Genomic DNA, 19,283 nt, shown 5'->3' with positions numbered 1-19,283 from the left:
GGAAAATAGAAACATGGAGGCAGTTTCACAGAATTCCATAAAAATAACTCACTTTAAGGGTATGGGATAGGTTAAAGAATAAAGGGGACACTATGTTCTGTATGTTTTACCCTCTTCACCCCTATCGCCCCTTCAGCCCTCTTCACACACCAAGGAGATAGAGAGGCAACCCAGAGATTAGCAAAACTCCTAGATGCATCCTGGTCACTCTACTCCTGGAGGAACAAAGGGAAAAGGCAGTGGTATAGGATTCAGGTGCAGCAACCGTGGAAAGGGCAAATTGCAGAAGAGATGAGTTGCTGCTGAAAATACCACCCAAATCAGAAATGGGGAGAGGGAGGAAGGGAGAGAGAGAGAGAAAGAATGAGAGAGAGAGAGAGACAGAGAGAGACAGAGAGAGAGAGAGATCCTGTTTTCTTCCTTCTTTCCCTCTTCCAATCTTTTGTTTTCCAATCTCTTATCAGTGTCTCCCACTGGCCAAACCTAACAAGAGCTTGTCAAGGGTGTCCGAGATCAACCTCTAGTGATGCAGAGCAGAGGAAGGGTGCTTAGTGACATCTAAATAAATCAGCAAGGGAAGTGTGGGAATGGGAGGGAAGGCTAGCATTATGGACTAGTAAGAGTCTGGGTTACAGAACACTTGAAATTAAAAGCTAATTTATAGTTTCATATTAGACATTTTGTTTAGGGGGTTTAAGAGTGTCCTTCAATGATGAGGACCATGGGTTCGAAGTACAGAGATCCTGGGTGCTGCTTTCTGCAGCATGTAATATCATTTAAGTTAGGGAACTATCAAAATGAGATCAGGGCATTCATTCATTCATCAGAATAATAAATTTGGAGAATGGAATTAATTTCTTTATGAACAACTAATCGTACTTCTAAATTATTGCACAATCCCAACTCAATTTTAAGAACTGATCAAAAAAGTGATTGCAGTCGAGCTATAAGAGAAACTATTGGAATGTCCATGGAATGTCCATGCCATACGGTCCCAGAATATCAAGGCCAAAGGGTCAACTTTGAACCTAGAGCAACATCTTTGGACAGCCTGTCTAATTACTATCTTTCCCAGCCTCTTCTTAAACTATGCTAGAGGTGATGTTTTTCTGTGGCCGCTCATGCCATTTTCTGACTGCTCTAGTGGTGTCAAAGAAAACCAGATCTGGATGTCAGTTAAAGTGGTAAAGGCAAATTTTATTCAGGAGCTATTGTGATGGTGTGAGAGACCTCAGTACAGAGCTACACTCCATTCCACATAGAACAAGGACAAGGAGCAGGGTGGATGGAAAATTACTAAGAGGAAACATTACAGATAAAGGGGATTCTAGCTAAAACGATTTAATAGCATTTTTACTGAAAGCAGGCCAAAGTGATAGGATAGGGAAGGAGATGCATCAGGAGTTTGACCAGATTTTAAGGGTGGGGTATTTTCACTAAAGTGACCTGGCAGTATTCTTGCCAAAACTGTACAAGGCATTTTTGAGCCTAGTCAAAAATTTTGACAGCTCGAAGGACCTGACCACAGTTTAGTCAAGGACAGAATCTTGTTATCTGTTAATAAAAAAAAATTGTATGTGGAACCAAAATCTGCCTCCTGGAGTTTTCCTCCTTTGGTCTGAGTTCTGCTATCTGAGGTCATATAGCATAAGATTAATCCCTTTTCTCCATAACATTCTTTCATATGCTAAAAGATAGAAGTCTTGTGCTCTTGACCATGACTTTTTTCAGGCTAAATATCTCTGGATTCTTCACAAACTCCTTCTATTAGTATTCCATTGACCATTCTGACTGTTTTTTCTCCCATCCCTGTTACTGTCTCATACTTGATACAACCTAGAGCTCAGTTACTCTGAAGCTTTATGACATTCCCCAATGACTTAGAAGCTCAATCCCTGATCGCTCAGGGTAATTTGTACTCTATTACTTCAACCTGCCTGGTTTCGTATTTGTTTGTCTTCTCTATTAGATTGTGTTTTGTGAAGAGTAGGAATTATATCTTGGTTATTTCTTTTATCTTACCTTCTATAATGCTCAGGATAATGCATGCATGTGTGTGTATGTATGTGTGTGTGTATACACACATATGTAATTGGTATGCAGCATACAGAAGGAATACAGAAATGAACCTATTGAAGATCATGATTCCCTGGTTTACCCACAACCTTTGTGCCCTTTTCTTCATGGTGTTCTTCCCTGCCTTGAACAATCTTTTCTTTTTATCTTTGTAAACCAAAATGAACTTTGGACTGTAAAGAAGAATGAGAAGCATTAATTAAAGCAAAAAGGAACTGTAGCCCAGGAGACTTGAGTTCCACACAGACAAAGGGGAGGCCCTGTTTTATAGCGAAAGTTCCTGCCCAGGTTCTCACTCAAGTCTGTTTTGTGTCAATGAGGTAATTGTACAATTCCAATTGGACCAGGTAGCACCCATTCTGTTGGCAGAAAGACAAAACAAGGGTTTCCCTGCATTGGTTGACTCAGGGGGTTTAAATAAGCAAGGCATAGAGCTGGAAGTGAAGAGTTAAGTCTGAGATTCTTCCTGGTATGCAGAGTACCTGAGAAGCCGCTGTCGGTAAATGACTACTAGGCTCCTGTTAAAAGTTTGGGCCCTCAGTTGGCCATGGGAAGTCCATCTCAGCAGATGAATCCATCTTGGGGTTCACATCACATGAATCTTTCTTCTTGGGGTCTACATGAGTTCATTATGGAGAACTATTTCTCTTTCAAGATTTAGCTCAAATGTCACTTATCCTCCCTAGCAGTCTTTGACTTTCCCTATCCTAGAAATCCTACCCTCCAAAGGCAGAACACATTTCTCCCTCATTTGTATTTCAATAGCATATTATTCATATTCTGTTATTTAGAAAAAATGCTTGGTTTTGGAATCAGGCAGATTCACATCTGAATCCAGTTCAATAAGCACCTGTGGTCTAGTGAATTTACTTAGTCTTTTTAGGTCTCAGTGTTTTGTTTTGCTTTGTTTTTAAATATAATATTTAGGATGATATTTATTTCATGGAGTTTTTTAATGGTTAAATAAAATAGTAAATGTTGGGAACTTTTCCCAAAGCCTGGCACATAACGGACACTCTATTGTTATATATCTGTCAGTGTGACATTTACACCTGTATATTTTAGTTTTGTGAGCATCTATCTACTTGCTTGGTATTATTTGAATCTTACTTTTATATGCCCAGAATAAAGCACTAAAAAGGTCTATTGGATTAAATGTTTACTTTTTATTATACAATTACTTCTATGATATTAAATACTTTATATCTGTACTAATCAATACTATACCCACTAGCCACATGGTGGCTAGTTATATTTAAATTAATTAAAATTAAATACAATTAGAATTCAGTTCTGACACTACAGATTTAGATCATTTTCCTCATTGCAGAAAAGTTTGTTTGGACCGTGCTGCTCTAGATTGTATTAGTGTTGTTCCAAACCCAACAGCTCGGTCAACTACTTCCTCTATCATTCTGGGTCCTATATTTCTAGCAATCAAACTATAACTCCATTTCATTTTTGGATAGTCCAATCACACAACTAATTCTTGTAGACATTGCAATGACTTAAATCCCCAAGTGCTTTATTGATTTATTTTCTCTAGGTGCTTTCATAGTATTTTGAAAGTATTGAGGGTTGGCAACTTTTCCTGGAAAGGACCAGATACTAAATATTTTAGGCTTTGTGGGCCATACAGTTTCTGTTGTAATTACTCAGTATGGGTATTATAGTGGGAAAGCAGCCATAGACACTATGTAACAGAATGGTGAGGGGGCTGTTTTATTTATTTATCATTAAACCAGGTTGTGGGTAGTAGTTTTCCATCCCCTAGTCTATGTTCATAGACTTTACCGCTTCCTGTAGGGATGTAACCAGTCCTGTCTCCACATACCCTCCCCTTTTTTATTTTAGCTCAAAATAAGTCCATTACTAAACACCATTTTTTTTTTGCCAGATTGGAGAGAATCCAATCTCAGTTGAGTCTAGTAGCCCACTTTCTCAAAAGATTTCACTGTAATTCTGAAGATTTACACAGTCCTCAGAAAATATTATAAACTAGCACAATATGTTTATTGTGTGCCCGGCATTATCTAAAACTATGACATCAATGAACTCCTTTAAACCTCACAATGAAGTGTTTTACTAATGAATAAGCTGAGGTAGAGAGATGGTAAGTAACTTGCCAAGGTCACACCACTTCTAAGTGGTAGAGCCTCGAACCAGACTGGGGCAATCTCCCATTATTAGTCTCCATACCATAAGCTTGCTTCTAGGCAGTGTCTGTGTCCTTCCTTGGCTCTCAACCTTCAACCTCCAAACTGTTTTTTAATCTGAAAGCTTTTTTCTATCTCCTATTGTTGCTCTGAAAGGCCTTCACTGGCACTCATCTCCCAAGCCCAGGAAAGCAGTATAAATTCTTCTATGCTTTACAAAATACAGTAAGAGCAGTTGACTTCTAGCAGCTTGTCTAGGCTGCAAAATTTTGTTTGGTAAACCCAGTGGACATCATTTCAGTCCTCTTTCACCTGTCCTTTCAGCAGCAGAGTCCATGGTGTCATTCCTGGCTTCTTGACCCCTTTTCCTGACCCCTGTGACTCCCACTCCTAGTTCTCCTCCTACTGCTCAGGCCAGTCTCTCTTAGTCTCTTTTGAAACTTTCTCTTTTTGACCTTTATTTTATAAATTAAAAAAATTTTTAATTTAATTACATGTTTTAATTTAATTGACTTTGAATATTATATTATTTTCAGGTGTACAGCACAGTGGTTAGACATTTATATAACTTCAGAAGTGATCACCCTGATTAAGTCAAGTATGCCTGAGGCCATACATAGTTATAATATTATTGACTATACTCCCTATGCTGTGCTTTACGTTCTTGGGACTAGGTATGTTCTAACTGCCATTTGGGCTTCTTAATTCACCCAATTACCCAAATCCCTTCTCACCTAGAAACCATCAGTTTAAAAATCAGTTTTCTCCCAGACTGACTTTTCTCCTTACTCTACTAGGGGTGTTAAACTCATTTTCACCAGGGACCACATCAGCCTCGAGGTTGCCTTCAAAGGGCCAAATGTAATTTTAGGACTAGTATAAATGTAACTTGCTCCTTAACAGTTAAGCAAGAGGTCAGCACCCCTGCTAGGTAGAAACAAGGTGCCAGGCCGATGAAACAAGGCAGAGGGCCGGATTTGGTCCGCGGGCCTTGTGTTTGACACCTCTGCTCTACAACCTTTCTCTGGGTGATCTCATAGGCCCTAGTGCTTTAACTTTGCATAAAGATGGTTCCCACATTCTTATCTCAAGGACTTCCTGAGCCCCAATCTTACTGACCACTTAAACAACTTGTCTACCTAAATGCCTCATGAGCACATAGAACTCAGCATTTCTCAAACAGGAATTATTTTCTCTCTTAAGCTTGATGTTTCTTATATTGCTACTTCTTTGAATAGATTTCCAAGCTGGAAATCTGCCTGTCTTCTGATTCCTTTTCTGACAGCCCAACTAATTACCAAGTTCCAAAAATTTCCAATTACTTTGGGAATCACTTTTAAAACTACCCACTTTTCTTGTAACTGCCACTTGCCTGCTTCTCTGTCTTCCTGCAACCATCTCGTATTTGGCCTCCCTTCTATCAGACTAATTCCCCTTCCAGAGACTAGACCTCATGATGCAGCCTGAGTGGTTTTCCTGGGATACAAATTGAACAATGTTATGTTCTTGCATGAAATCTTTAGTGGCTCCCTACTGCTCTTAGCATTAGCTGTGAATTTCTTCACTTGCCAACGATATTCTTCACAATCCTGTTCCCACATGCCTGTGCAGCACATCACAATGTGTTCCTCCATCCTGTGCTATAGTCATACTGACCTACTCACTCTGGCCTTGAAGTCATTGCACCACCTGCTCTTTCCTCAACTTGGAACACATTTTCCACACCTGGCCTTTTGGCAAGCTCCTGCGCATTCCATGAGTGTTTTTGAGGATACAAACCTGTGCTTAGATATTGCTTCCTTTATGAAGCTTTCTGTGACTTCTGGAAAGCCTTCCATGGTCCCCCAAACCAGGGTCAAGTGTCTCCAGTCTCCTTTCACAGCCCCCTCTAGCTAGTCCTATTCACTATCTATTATTACACTTGGTTGCACTGGACATGGGATGCTTGACTTTCCTGTAGACTAAGCTCTGTCAAGTCAAGGAAAATCACTCATTCACATTTTTATAGCCCTAGTGCCTTGCACAGTGTCTAGTAGAAGCTTTACACATATTTATTGATTGAAAAAAAAAGATCAGAAAAAGAAAGTTAGGAATATGAGTTTTGGAGTAATAAAACCTTGGGTTTAAATCCCAACTTTGCTACTACTAGGGATGTGGCCATTGCCACTTACTATCTTTGTGACTTATGCTGACCTTTTGAAGCCTTAGTTTTCTCATCTGTAATATGGGAATAATAGTAAAGCCAAAATTACAGGATTGTTTTCAGATTTCATTGAGATAAAGCATGCAGAGCCATTACTCCAGTGACTGGAACACGGTAATTGTTCAATAAATTATATTGATAATAATGTCTTTTTTCCTTATGTATGTATGCATTTTTTTATATTTTATTGTTCATAGTTTTGATCTTCTTTTCTTAAATAAGCCCCTTTATCATTTCATATGATAATTGATTGGTGATAATGAACTCCTTTAGTTTATTCTTGTCTGGGAATCTCTTTATCTATCCTTTGATTCTAAATGATATCTTTGCTGGGTAGAGCAATCTTGGCTGTAGGTTCCTGATTTTCATGACTGAATATTTCTTGCCAGTCCCTTCCAGCCTGCAAGGTTTCTTTTGAGAAATCAGCTGAAAGTCTTATGGGGGCTCCCTTGCAGGCAACTAAATTCTCTTGCTGCTTTTAAGATTCTATCTTCATCTTTAACCTTTGGCACTTTAATTATGACATGTCTTGGAGTGGGCCTCTTTGGATCCATCTTGTTTGGGACTCTCTGTACTTGCTGGACTTGCAGGTCTATGTCCTTCACCAAATTAGGGACATTTTCTTTCATTATTTTTTCAAATAGCTTTCCAATTTCTTGCTCTTTCGCTTTTCCTCCTGGCATGCCTATGATGTGAATGTTGGAATGCTTGAAGTTGTCCCAGAGCCTACTTATGCTTCCCTCAATTTTTTGGATTCTCCTTTCTTCTTGTTGTTCTCACTGGTTGTTTTTTACTTCCATATATTCCAAATCATTGATTTGATTCTTGGCTTTGTTCACTCTATTGTTGTTTCCATGTACATTGTTCTTTATTTCAATTAGTGTATCCTGTGTTTTTGACTGGATCTGTTTTATGCTGCTGAGGTTCTAACTAAGTTCCTTGAGCATCCTTATAAACAGTGTTTTGAACTCTGCATCTGATAGACTTCCTATCTCCATTTTGTTTAGCTCTTTTTCTGGAGTTTTATTATGTTCTTTCATTTGGGCCATATTTCTTTGTCTCTTCATTTTGGCAGCTTCCCTGTGTTTGTTGTATGTATTAGGTAGAGTTGCCATGACTTCCTGTCTTGGTATCATGGCCTAACATAGTAGGTATTATATAGAGTCCAGTGGCAGAGTCTCCCCTATCACCCAAGCTACGTACTTGCGGTGTACCATTTGTGTCAGCTGAATACACCCTCCTCTTATAGTTGAGCCTTGGCTGCTTATGGCAGATCAATAGGAGGGATTTACCTAGGCCAGTCAGTTACAAGGATTGGCTATGACCACTGACCACCAACATCTGCCCTCTGTGGAGGATCAGCTGTGCAGGGGAGGGGTGGTAGTGCTCTGATATAGTTTGTAGCTTTCCACTGGGTACATAGGTCCTGGGGTTTCCTGAGTGGTGCAGGCCAAGGCGACTCACCCCCCACACCCCCGCCATGTTTTGTCCAGGGCACTGTGCCTGAGCTATAAAGCAATCTGAGATGGCTGCTTCTTGTGCTGGGCTTGGAGATTCACAGACAAAGCCAAATTGTGAATCTAGGCTGGCTGCTGCTAGTGCTGTGCCTGGGGCCACTTAGCAAGAGGTGGGCTCACTGAGGCCAGCTGTTGCTTGTTTGAAAAGAATTAGGAATTTGTGAGGCATGAGCCAAGATCAGTCATTCATGTGGAAAAGCTATCGGTTAACAGCTGTAAGTTGGTTGGAATGATGCCTCAGGGATCTCCAGGATGGAGTAAATAAACACTGTTAGCCAGGTTGAGGGAGTCTCAGATATGGCACCTGCCTGATGGCTCAGTGGCTCCCACTGCCTCTCTATCTGGGAGAAAGCTGACCCCCAACTCTTGCCTTGATGCCAGCCACTTTAGTTTTTCCTTGTATGCCACTGGTGCCTTCCAAGCTGCTACACTGGTGCTGGAGCTCAGAGGGAGTGAATATGAGTAAGTTTGTGTGTGGGTTTTTTTAAGAGGAATTGCTTGGGACTCCAGAAGTTTCTTCCACTGACTCAATTCCTGCTGGATTTTGCAGCCAGAAGTTATGGGGACTTATCTTTCTGGCACTGGTACCCTGAGATGGGGGTCCTGGTGTGGGCCTGGGACTCCTTACTCCCAAGACATCCCTCCCCAATTTTTATTCATCATGTGTGTATGTGGCAACTGTCTGTTCCATGCCTTTGCCCCCTGCTACCAGTCTGGATGAATGTGGTTTCTTTAATTCCACATTTGTCAGACTCCTGTTCAACTCAATTACTGCCAGTTCTGAGTGATGGTTGTTGTACAATGTAGTTGTAATTTTGATGTGGTTTTGTGATAAGGCAAGCCAGGTTTGCTGATGCTGCCATCTTGACCAGAAGCCATCTCTTTATTTTTTATTGTGTTTTGTGCATTACCCTCCCTCCTATATCCTCTTCTATCTCCCTCTGACCCCCCACAATCACCACACTGCTGTACATGTAAAACATAGGCAGGTAGAGCCACACTGCCTGGATTCAAATCCTGGCTTTATTTTCTACAAGCCATGAGACATGGGCAAATAATTTAACCTCTCTGCCCTAGTTTCCATATTTTTAAGATGGAAATGTAACAGAATATGCCTTAAGGCAGTGATTTTTCAACCTTTTTCATCACGTGGCACACATAAACTAATTACTAAAATTATATTTTTTGCCAATCTGACAAAAAAGATAGGTATAATTTTGATTCATTCACAGCAGACAGCTGTTGTTGCATTGGCTGTTGTCATTTTGTTATTCGACAGTCTAAGGGAAAAGAGGTCAGTGCCCCTGACTAAAGAGACTGCTGTAGCATGTTTTAAACATCCTCGCAGCACACCAGTGTGCCACAGCACAACGGTTGAAAATCAATGCCTTAAGGGGTCGTTGTGAGGGTTAAATAAATTAATGTATGTGTAGTGTTTAGAAGGATGCCTGTGACAAAATTTATCTTCGTGACCAAACTTTAGTTGGAATCTTCTGAACTCTCTGCTTGACTAAACCCTTGACCCTTGGGTTTTTGTTTCCAGCCTTATGGAGAGTCTAGTGCTAGCAAGAATCCTGTCAAATCACTTTAGTCAGAAACCTCGCCCTTGATATCTGATTGCTCTTGTGTGGAATCAAATTCCTCCTCCCCCACTGGCCCCTAGCTGACCTCTGATCACACTGGCCTGTCTTTAGCAAGAATCTGATGAGGTAATCCCTTTATTCCTCTCCTTGGCTATAAATTCCCACGTTTTCCTTTTCCTTGTTGTCTTTGGAATTGAGCTCAGTTCTATATTGACCTCTTTTTCTTCTACTGAACAGTCCTAAATAAAAATCTGCTTTTACTGCTTTAATTACTGTCAGGCTCTGGTTTTTTGTTGACAACCAGCACTGGGAACAGTACCCATTATTATTGCCTTGTAGAAAAAGGAAACTGTTCTGGTCTAAAAGGGAGAGTAAATTCTTAGCCTCTTTCTGGAAGGGTAAGAAAGATTGAAGGAGCTAATAGTATATTCCAGAAGAAAAGTAAAATATTGTCACTCTTTTAGACATTGGGCCTATTCAGTATTTAAGAAAAATCATAATTAGATGTTTTTCACAAAGCAGAGTAAATATAGCTTTGTAACTAAACCTTCACTTTTTAAGGGATTTTCTAGTATTACACAGAAAAAAAGTGCTGTCTTTTTTAAAGCTATGGTATCATGCAGGTAAAATTATTTACAGGTAAGTTCACTTGCTGTGGATTTGGTTTGAACATTTCTTATGATCAAAGAAGATGCTGGTAGGTTGCTTTCAATATGTGATTTTACAAATTTATAACAAAGCTTTTTCTTCCTGAATTTCCACCATGTCTTGCTTGTTACTACATGAAGAAACATGAGTTCTAGTTCTTCATCTTAACTCTCAGAGAAACAGAATTTCCATGTCACTTTTGGAAGTTTCCAAGAAATGTGTTTCTTTTAAGAGGCTAAGAGTGCAGCTTGGTGTGATTTAATACACAAATGAGACATAGCAGAAGGGAGTCATGTAACAATTCCAGAATGCTGCAAGCAGAAAAATAATTTTTCTGTAACTAGAAGCAGCATGTTTTATCATGGTAGTCATTAAATAAGTAAACAGGGAGCCTGAGAAATGCTGAATCTTATAGGTGAGGATGAGTGTGGGAGGCAAGGAGAGGAAAATCTCCCAGAAGCTAGATAAGCCCCAGGCTCTGATATACTAGCATAGAGGAAAAAACAATCCCTAGGAGAAGAACTTGTTATTGAAATGATGTTAAACTTGTGTAAATAGGGTGACTCTATTTGTATTTCCTGGCATTAATTGAAAGCTATTTTTTCTCTGACAACATTTTCTTTCTATCTTTTTGTAATAGGAAGAGATACTTGTTAGGTGACAGTTTTCTGCGAGCCTCCTCCATCCCTGCCTATCTGGTGAGCCGGGGCACTGGCTGTCTGCATTCTGGACTGTTTTTTAAGGGTGTTTGTAGAGGAAACAGCTTTGGGAGATAGAGGAAGTGTCTCGCTTCAGAGCAAAATTTGGGCATGTTGACTGCCGGTCATAGAAGCTTTGTCTTCCTAAAGCTTATGGCTTCTCTCCTGTGTTTTCAACCCATGGAGTGTGAAGGTGTCATCATTTTCATATCTCCCCTCCCCCCAAATTGGGTCTCCCAAAATGACACAGAAAATGAAAATACTCTGGTGACTTTTATTGCTATAAAACCAAATATGTATATGAAGATATATGTGTGTGTGTATATATATATATGTACATATATGTACATATATATATGAAGATAGATATATATAAATAAATAAAATGCTATCAAGGACTTTTATGTCTTCTGTTAGCTCCCAAGAACCTGTGGCAAACAAGTAGCATAAAATCTTAAAACTCTTCAAAATTCCTGACAGTACATTTCTCACATCTCATTTCTAGATGGTTTTATATGTTCTTTGCACTCTATTAGCAATTTCTTAATTTAAAGCTACTTTATACAATTTTTCTCTTATTCCTTTTCTTAGTTACCTATAAACAACATGTATGTTGTTTCCTACCATTCTTTTCTACCATTCTTAATAATTTTTCTGCATCATGTGTCTGCCTCTCTGTCTTCCTCATTAGCCTCCCTTGGGAATATCTTTATAGTTCTCAGATGCCTCAGTTCTGTGGCCTCCCTTTTTAAAAATTATTGTATCACCTGGTTTGAACTTACACTTCATCAGTTAAAATTACTCTGCCTCCAAGTTCTCAGATTCTGAAATTTCCTGCTCTGACAACAACCTCTTGTTTTTGTCTTCTATTCCATCTTCATCTTTAGTGAGCATTTGTCCTCATGGTTCGGTCCTTTGATACACTTCTCTCAGTTCCCCCATTATTTAACACAGTATGAATAACCATATTGGTTATTCATATTGTGTTATGCAAACACTTATTTCTTATAACAGACCATGGGGATAGGCACTATTAATATTTTAAGTCTACAGATTAACAATTTGAAGCTTAGAGATGAAATAAAATTCCCAAGGATACAGAGGTAGCAAGTTACAGGATCTAGGGCCTGAATTAAGATCTGATAAGCTCCAGGACCCTACCTGGTATCTGACTTCACTGCCCATTCTGCAGTGATAACCTTTTAACCCCTGTAGGCAGCTCCTTAGAATCCTAGACTATTACATGTTGCTAAATAAATTAAAAAATCTGGGTAAGTGTACCCATAAAATTTATGCTATTTTCTTAATTGGACATATTGTGCCATTGAGCAACTTTCTGATCACAAGTTGTTGACTTTCTACCATATTTCCTACAGTGATTATTCAAAATCTTCTCTACATTCCTCAAGCCCCCAACCCTATACCAACCACTCGTGTTTGAGGCCACTCAATAGAAGCTCAGTTCATGCCAATGAGGTGTTCTCTCTCTCTCTCTCTCGCTCTCTCTCTCTCAGAATGCAATATCTTCTGAGATGGGGCTTTTCATCAATGGCCATGACCCCACCTTTTCCAGAACATCACTCTATTAATTGTGTCCCCTCTTTCACTCCTTTAGTCATAAGTAATCCTCTCTTTCGTGCTACATTAAAAAAATTACTTTTACTTTTATAGCTGCCAAAGCTTTATTTGCATTTTAATTTCTTGCATTTGGCTTTCAGTCCCTTTACTTAATGATACTCTGGCCTCAAAAATCAGTAGGTATTTTACAAGCACTCGCTCTAATCACCTTCTGTTAGTTATCACATTCACTATGTCAGTGTAGCTTTTGATACTTTGCTTTTCTTTCCAGGTAAAAGCAAATGGCCAGAACTCTGAACACTGTCTCTGAATTCAGAATTGGCTTTGAGCTTTGACCTTTGACCCTTCAACTAAACTAGCTATGAAATTTTAAATCTTCTCTGAGCCTAAGTTTTCACATCTCCGATCAAACTTTCATGTGTACCTTTAGGCTATTTAGGATCCCAGGCCGAATCTTCAGACCGCCTAGTTTTATCTTTTTGTGTTTGTCTTTGTTCATCTGTATCCTCTCCTAAATCTTCTACAATTATTTTTATGCCAGAGACACCTCAATCTATGTCTGTAGAGCCAAATATTTTAGAAGCATAAAAAAATCACCTAATACTTGATGAGAACATAATAATTATAAGAAATCAAATAATGTGAATATACAGGGTGGGGCAAAATAAGATTTATAATTGTGAGTAGATGAAACAGTTTTCTTCTATCATTAATTACTAGTTATTAATTTCCATGAGAACAACTGTAAGGCTACTTTTGCCCACCTCTGCACAGAGAGCATAACATGAGAGTTCATCTGCTCCTCAACATCTAGTTTTTCAGCATCTGCTCTTCCTCTTGGGCACAGGAAGTGAGGCATGTGTAGTATTGATTTTTCTATGCATTCTATCCAAACAACAACAATATTTTTAAAACATTGTAATCCTAAACTGTTTATTTGTATTTCCATTTTCTGGTGATAAACCACCATCTGGGAAAATGGAAAATTAAAATGCAACCTGTGCAAAATTACATGCATGGTCCTTCCCAAACAGCCTCTCCCGGCTTCTCTGAGGGCCACAGGCTGAGCCATTGTCCCAGCCCTTGTGGATCAAACTCCCAGTCACTTTGACCTCTCCCTCTCCTTCATCCCATACCATGATAAATTGTCTGGCAAGTTGTAGAAATTCTAACTCTACAGTGTCTGTTTTGTTCTTTTTCTTAAATTCTGTGTGAGGTTTTTTTGGAACACACTGATAGTATGATTCAGATCAATTTATATGAGAATTGCTTTGTAGTTCAGACTTTTAGAGAAGATTTTGTTCTTTCTTAGACCAGTGCCAAGTTTTAGACACTTATTTGTTCTTCTTTTCTGTTTTCTCCCCTATCACACTTTAATGTTTAATAACATTTTCTACTTTTGTTACTGTAATAGGTACTCATCAAGGCAGAAACCACATTGTCTACTTTTAGTCTCCTAATTATTTATCTATCTTGGACATTCATTTTTCTTTGTTTTTAAGATTTTATTTATTAATTTTTTAGAGAGAGTGGAAGAGAAGGAGAAAGAGAGGGAGAGAACTATCAATGTGTGGTTGCCTCTTGTGTGCCCCGTACTGGAGACTTGACCTGCAACCCGGGCATGTGCCCTGATTGGGAGTTGAACTGGCAACTCTTTGGATTGCAGTCCATGCTCAATCCATTGAGCTACACCAGTCAGGACCTCTTTTTTCCTGTTTTAATCCTAAATCTAACAATGATGCTTCTTACCATTGGTTTTTGAACTTGCTTTGATGAAGTAAGGGAATTTTCCCATGTCTAGTGTCTTCCTGACTTAATCTATTCTTCATACCTGAAATCTAGGTTCAATCATGTTACTCTTTTGTTGAAATTTTATGTTGGCTCTCCATTGATTACTGATATATACAGTTCTCCCTTGACATCAAAGCCCTCCACAATATGACTCCAAAATATCTTTCTGGTTTATCTCCTCTGAATGTCATTTCCTAAGCTCTAGACAAACTAGATTACCCACATTCCTTACACTCTTTGCTATTAAAATTTTCATAGTTCTCAATTTTTAGCTTTGCTATCTTCCTAAGACTCTGTCTGGTATATTAGACTTCTGCCTCCCTCTCCATTTATTGAAACTCTATTTTCAAAGGACACCTTATAATTGTGGCAGAATTAAGCATATTTTTTTTTCTTCAGCTTATTGGGACTTTGACTCACTGCCTACTGGACCATAAACTCCTTGTCATCAGGAGCCCTATATTGTCCATCTCTCCTGCAGTGTCTTGCACAGGGCATAGGTGTTTATAAAATTAAGTATTAGGAGTTTCTGATGGAGGCAAATGACTTTTGGGGGAGGTAACCTGCTTCTGGAGGGAAAAAAATAGTGAATGATAGCAATTATCTTAAACATTAATTAATTAATGTTTTATTCATTCAGCACATGTTTATTGGGTAAATACTCTGTGCTGGGCACTGTGGCAGGTACTGAAATGTGACTGAAAAATGGGCAACATTACCTCTGTCTTCAAGGAGTTTAAAGTGAAGCAGAAAAAGCACTGTAATAAAGTAAAATCAAGAGTAATAAAGGAGTGCAGGGTGTCGTAAGGACACATAGCTGAGTAGTCTGACCAGTCTGGTAGAGACACAGGAAGTGATCATGTGAAAGACTTGTAGGAGGTAATGGGAGAGGGTGTGGCAAATTGTTTCATACAAAGAAATAGTAGAGCGTGTAATGTTCTTGTGGTTGTAACGCACAAGGCACAGGAAACAATTTGGTTTAGCTGGTGTATAGGGTAAGGAGAATGTCAAGAAACATACTGAAGAGGTTCACTCACAGAAGGTTTTGTAAATGATGGTAAGGACTTTGAACTTTTCCCCTAAACCAATGAAAGACTTTAAAACAGGAAATGCTTTGATCCGGTTTATGTTTTGAGAGTTTCTTTTTGGTGTGGAACACTGGAAGTCTGGTTTAGGAAACCAGGTGAGGTGTGTGTAGGGGGTAAAAGTAGAGAATTTGTTTTATTTTGAAAAAATAAAACAGGGTTTACATTAGCATTTTTAAATGAAGAGAAGGACAAGCTGATAGAAAGGAGGAAGTAGAGAGGGCTGGGTTGTGTGGGAGAATCAGGTGAAGCCTACAGCAGACGGACCCATGGGAACTCCCTAGAGCTAAAAGATAAAAAATTAGGGATTCCAGCATAATGAACCTAAATGAGCCCTGCATGGCACTTCAGAACACAGTGTTCATAAGATAAAAGGGCTTTGGTCTAAACAAAAGCAATTTCTTTGAGTTTTATAGCAAGTGCTTTCACCAAGTTCATGGGATGAGGCTCACATTTATGAGAGAAGATGGAAAGAATAAGCTCTTAAAGAGGTTATGTTTGTACTTACAGAAGCAAAGAGTTTCTTCAGAAATGGAAGTAGAGAATGAACAAATGTAAAACATCTGAAGAACTGTCTTTTGGATCACCTAAGAGAATGGTCTTGGATACCTTTTTAGGAAAAAAAGCAATGTTGCATACAAAAGGATGTCTAGATGTAAGCAACACTCAGCCTTTGAGAACGTCTTAAGGAAACTTCTCAAGAAGAATAATAGGAAGTTGAAGCTGAATAGGATTGATATATATATATATATATATATATATATATTTGTATGTGACATATGCCAGGAGAAAGGAAAGTATTTTGTAAAAATTTTAGAGAAATGCAGTGTCTGTTTACTCTTAAATGAATGTGAGACACATGGACAGACCTGTTAATTTCAGGGAATGTTATATTTATATGCCACTTGATCAGGACATTCTATCTCCCAGCAACGTACATTCTATATTTTTGACAAATGGGCCTTTTGTGCACAAACTTCATCATCAAATTGGTTCAAGAATAAATTACTGAAAGTGAACTTTCTTATATTAGTTCCTGTGACAGTAAATGAAGATGGATGGGATAAAGCGGGAACTTCACTTTGCAGAGAAGGTGCTCTCATCCCCCACTGTGTGTGCCAACAGCACATTTGTTTGCAAAGGGAGAAAATAGAATCATCTAATTGCTTGATTCTTGTGGAAAGTCATTGTCAACCAGCCAGCCCCAATACGGAGGCTTTTGTTAAACAAGCAAGAGTATAACTGTCACATACACATCCAATAAAAACCTCAATGTTTTTCTCCATTAGACAGTTGCTGTGATCAGAAAATGTTTATATTTGATCTGAAGAAAAGAAGAATTTTTTACATTTCATTGACTTCAGATTAACTATTTGAACAAACAATTCTTGTAAATAAAGATTGTAATTCTTGGAAATAAAGATTGTAATTAGATTTGTGGAATGACTAGAAATTCGAAGGTCATAGGAGAATTCCACAAAGGTTCTTGCCTTCAGCTATGGTAATTTAAAATTCAATACACCAGTCAAGTATGAGAAGCAACTAGAAGTCTTCTACTCTGTTGGTGAGAGTGCAATTGGGTACAATTGTTTTAGAAACCTGTTTGGCAACACCTGCTAAGGATGACTCTGTACCTATACCTATCCAGCAGTGTCAGTCCCAGGCATCACCCGACAGAAACTGTCTCTATGAGAATATTCATTATTGCCATAAGTCAGAGTAGCTAAATTAGAAACAAATTGAATATCCTTCTGTATAATAGAATACCTGCATAACAATAAAAAGGAATGAATGATTGATCTAAGCAACAACATGGATGAATCTTAAAAACAATGTTGAGTAGAAAAAGCTTGATGCAAAAGAATACATACTGTATCTGTTATCTGTGTGGTTCCATTTTGTTTCAAAGTTTAAAAGTGTGTATAGTAATCTATGAGGATAAAGGTTAGAACAGTGGTTAGCCTTCGTGGGGGGTATTGACCTGGCGGGGGGCACAAGGGAACCTCCTGCTGTGCTAGAGATGTCTGAGACTTCAGCGTGGTTATAACTGATGACTAAAATGGGGTTAACATACGTAAAGATTCACTAAGCTGTGTATTTAAAATTTGTACACTTTACAATATAGTGTAATTCAAGTAAAAAGTGGACCATTTCCCCACATCAGTGATTTTTTTTAGCTTTTTTTTAATCTACAGAGAGGGTAAACGAGGTGATTATCACCTCCTTGCTTCCTTGACCATGACTTTGATGGCCCTACATTGTTTCTAGGTACATCAAACTGACAAAACCTTACTAAACTGAGTCATTGATTTTCAGTTAGGAGGTAACAACTGTATCAACTGAATATTTATTTGGTTTAAAGTAGTTATTAAATATAAATATTTTTAAAGATTTTATTTCTTTATTTTTAGAGAGATGGGAAGAGGGGACGAAAGAGAGGGAGAGAAGCATCAATGTGACAGAGAAACATTGATCAGTTGCCTCTGTTATGCTCCCTATCTGGGGACCAAACTCACAACCCAGGCATGATCCCTGACCAGTAATCAAACCAACAACCCTTTGCTTTGCAGAATGATGCCCAACCAACTGAGCCACATTGGTCAGGGCTAAAGATAAATTTGACTTACAGAGTCACAAATAATTTGACAGAATGACATAAACAATTTTTTTGAATTTTTTATATCCATAAATCAATAGTCATAGGACTATGACCTTGACTGTGTCCCTTGGTTTGTTCTCTTGAGGCCTGTGACCTTATGTAGTCCTTACCTACAGCTCCCTAGATGCCCTTTCATAGGTTCTGTTAATGGCTAGAATTCACCTTCTTTACATCTGAGCCATGGACTTCTGAAATACACAAGGAGATAAAGCTGTACTTTAGAAAGTACAGAAACATTAAAAAGTCTGGAACTTTAGGAATATTGGCAGGGGGTATCTAATTTTCACAATAGCTGTCAATTATTTCAGTACATGATGAAGCCTGCATGGAGCAGGATGGCTGTGTTTCTGTTGTGGCTGAAGAAACTGGACTTGGTTATGGAAAACACAGGATGAAAGTCAGGAAGAGTTGGAGAACTGGAAAGAACCTTACAGATCATCTTGATCTCGTGTTTCCAAGAGCATGAATAGCATACAGTGAGTAAGAATATTATTTTAGGTCTTTATTTATCATACCACTTATATTTAATCCATTGAAAAGAAGAAAGCCCATGCCCTGACATCACTAGAAGGAAATTAATACTTTTCACCCCTATTAAAATGTAGTGTTTATCTGTAACAAGTAGTTGTATATTATTATGCTAGTGAGGAAAACAGACTCTGGAGTTGAACTCAGGAGCTCAGGGTTTGCTGTTTACTGGTTTTGTGATCCCTGACAAGTTGCTCAACTTCTTTAAGCTCCACTTCCTGTTTCTCAAGTGGAGCTTATGGTATTGAGTTGATATGCATAGTGTTTAGCACTTTGCAGACAAAGCCTGGTACCTCTTATTAGCTCAGTAAGTGTTACCCATCATTATTATCAAATAATAAGACTAATATAATAACTGACTACTATTACTAGCTTATATTTATGTGGTGGATCTTTTGAAAATTTCTCTGTGTGGAATTGCCACTATGTCTAAATGCCAAGCTCTCCCTGTCTTTTTTCATCCCTCAGCCTGCTAACTGTGCTTATCCTCCATGTCAAATTGAACCAATTTATACAATGATTTTAGAAGTGAGGTAAGTAGGATGAGATTCATTAGTGTTAGGCTGATTTGTGCCTGGCAGCCACCTGAGAAATTCCTTCATAGCTAAGCCACCTAGTCCCCATGGCACCAGTTAATAAAAAAATGCTTCATTTACCATGAATTCATTTGTTATCATAGTGGGCACAGTCAATTCCCTGTTTCTTTTTTTTTAATTTGTAGCTATCTCAGACCCAGAGTTTTTCAATATTTTCGTTTTAAA

The sequence above is a fragment of the Phyllostomus hastatus genome, unplaced genomic scaffold (assembly GCF_019186645.2).
Source record: "Phyllostomus hastatus isolate PE091 unplaced genomic scaffold, TTU_PhHast_1.1 phas_contig_1, whole genome shotgun sequence".
Classification (NCBI taxonomy): domain Eukaryota; kingdom Metazoa; phylum Chordata; class Mammalia; order Chiroptera; family Phyllostomidae; genus Phyllostomus; species Phyllostomus hastatus.
The sequence above is the reverse complement of the archived record's forward strand: the minus strand, read 5'-3'. Positions refer to the sequence as shown.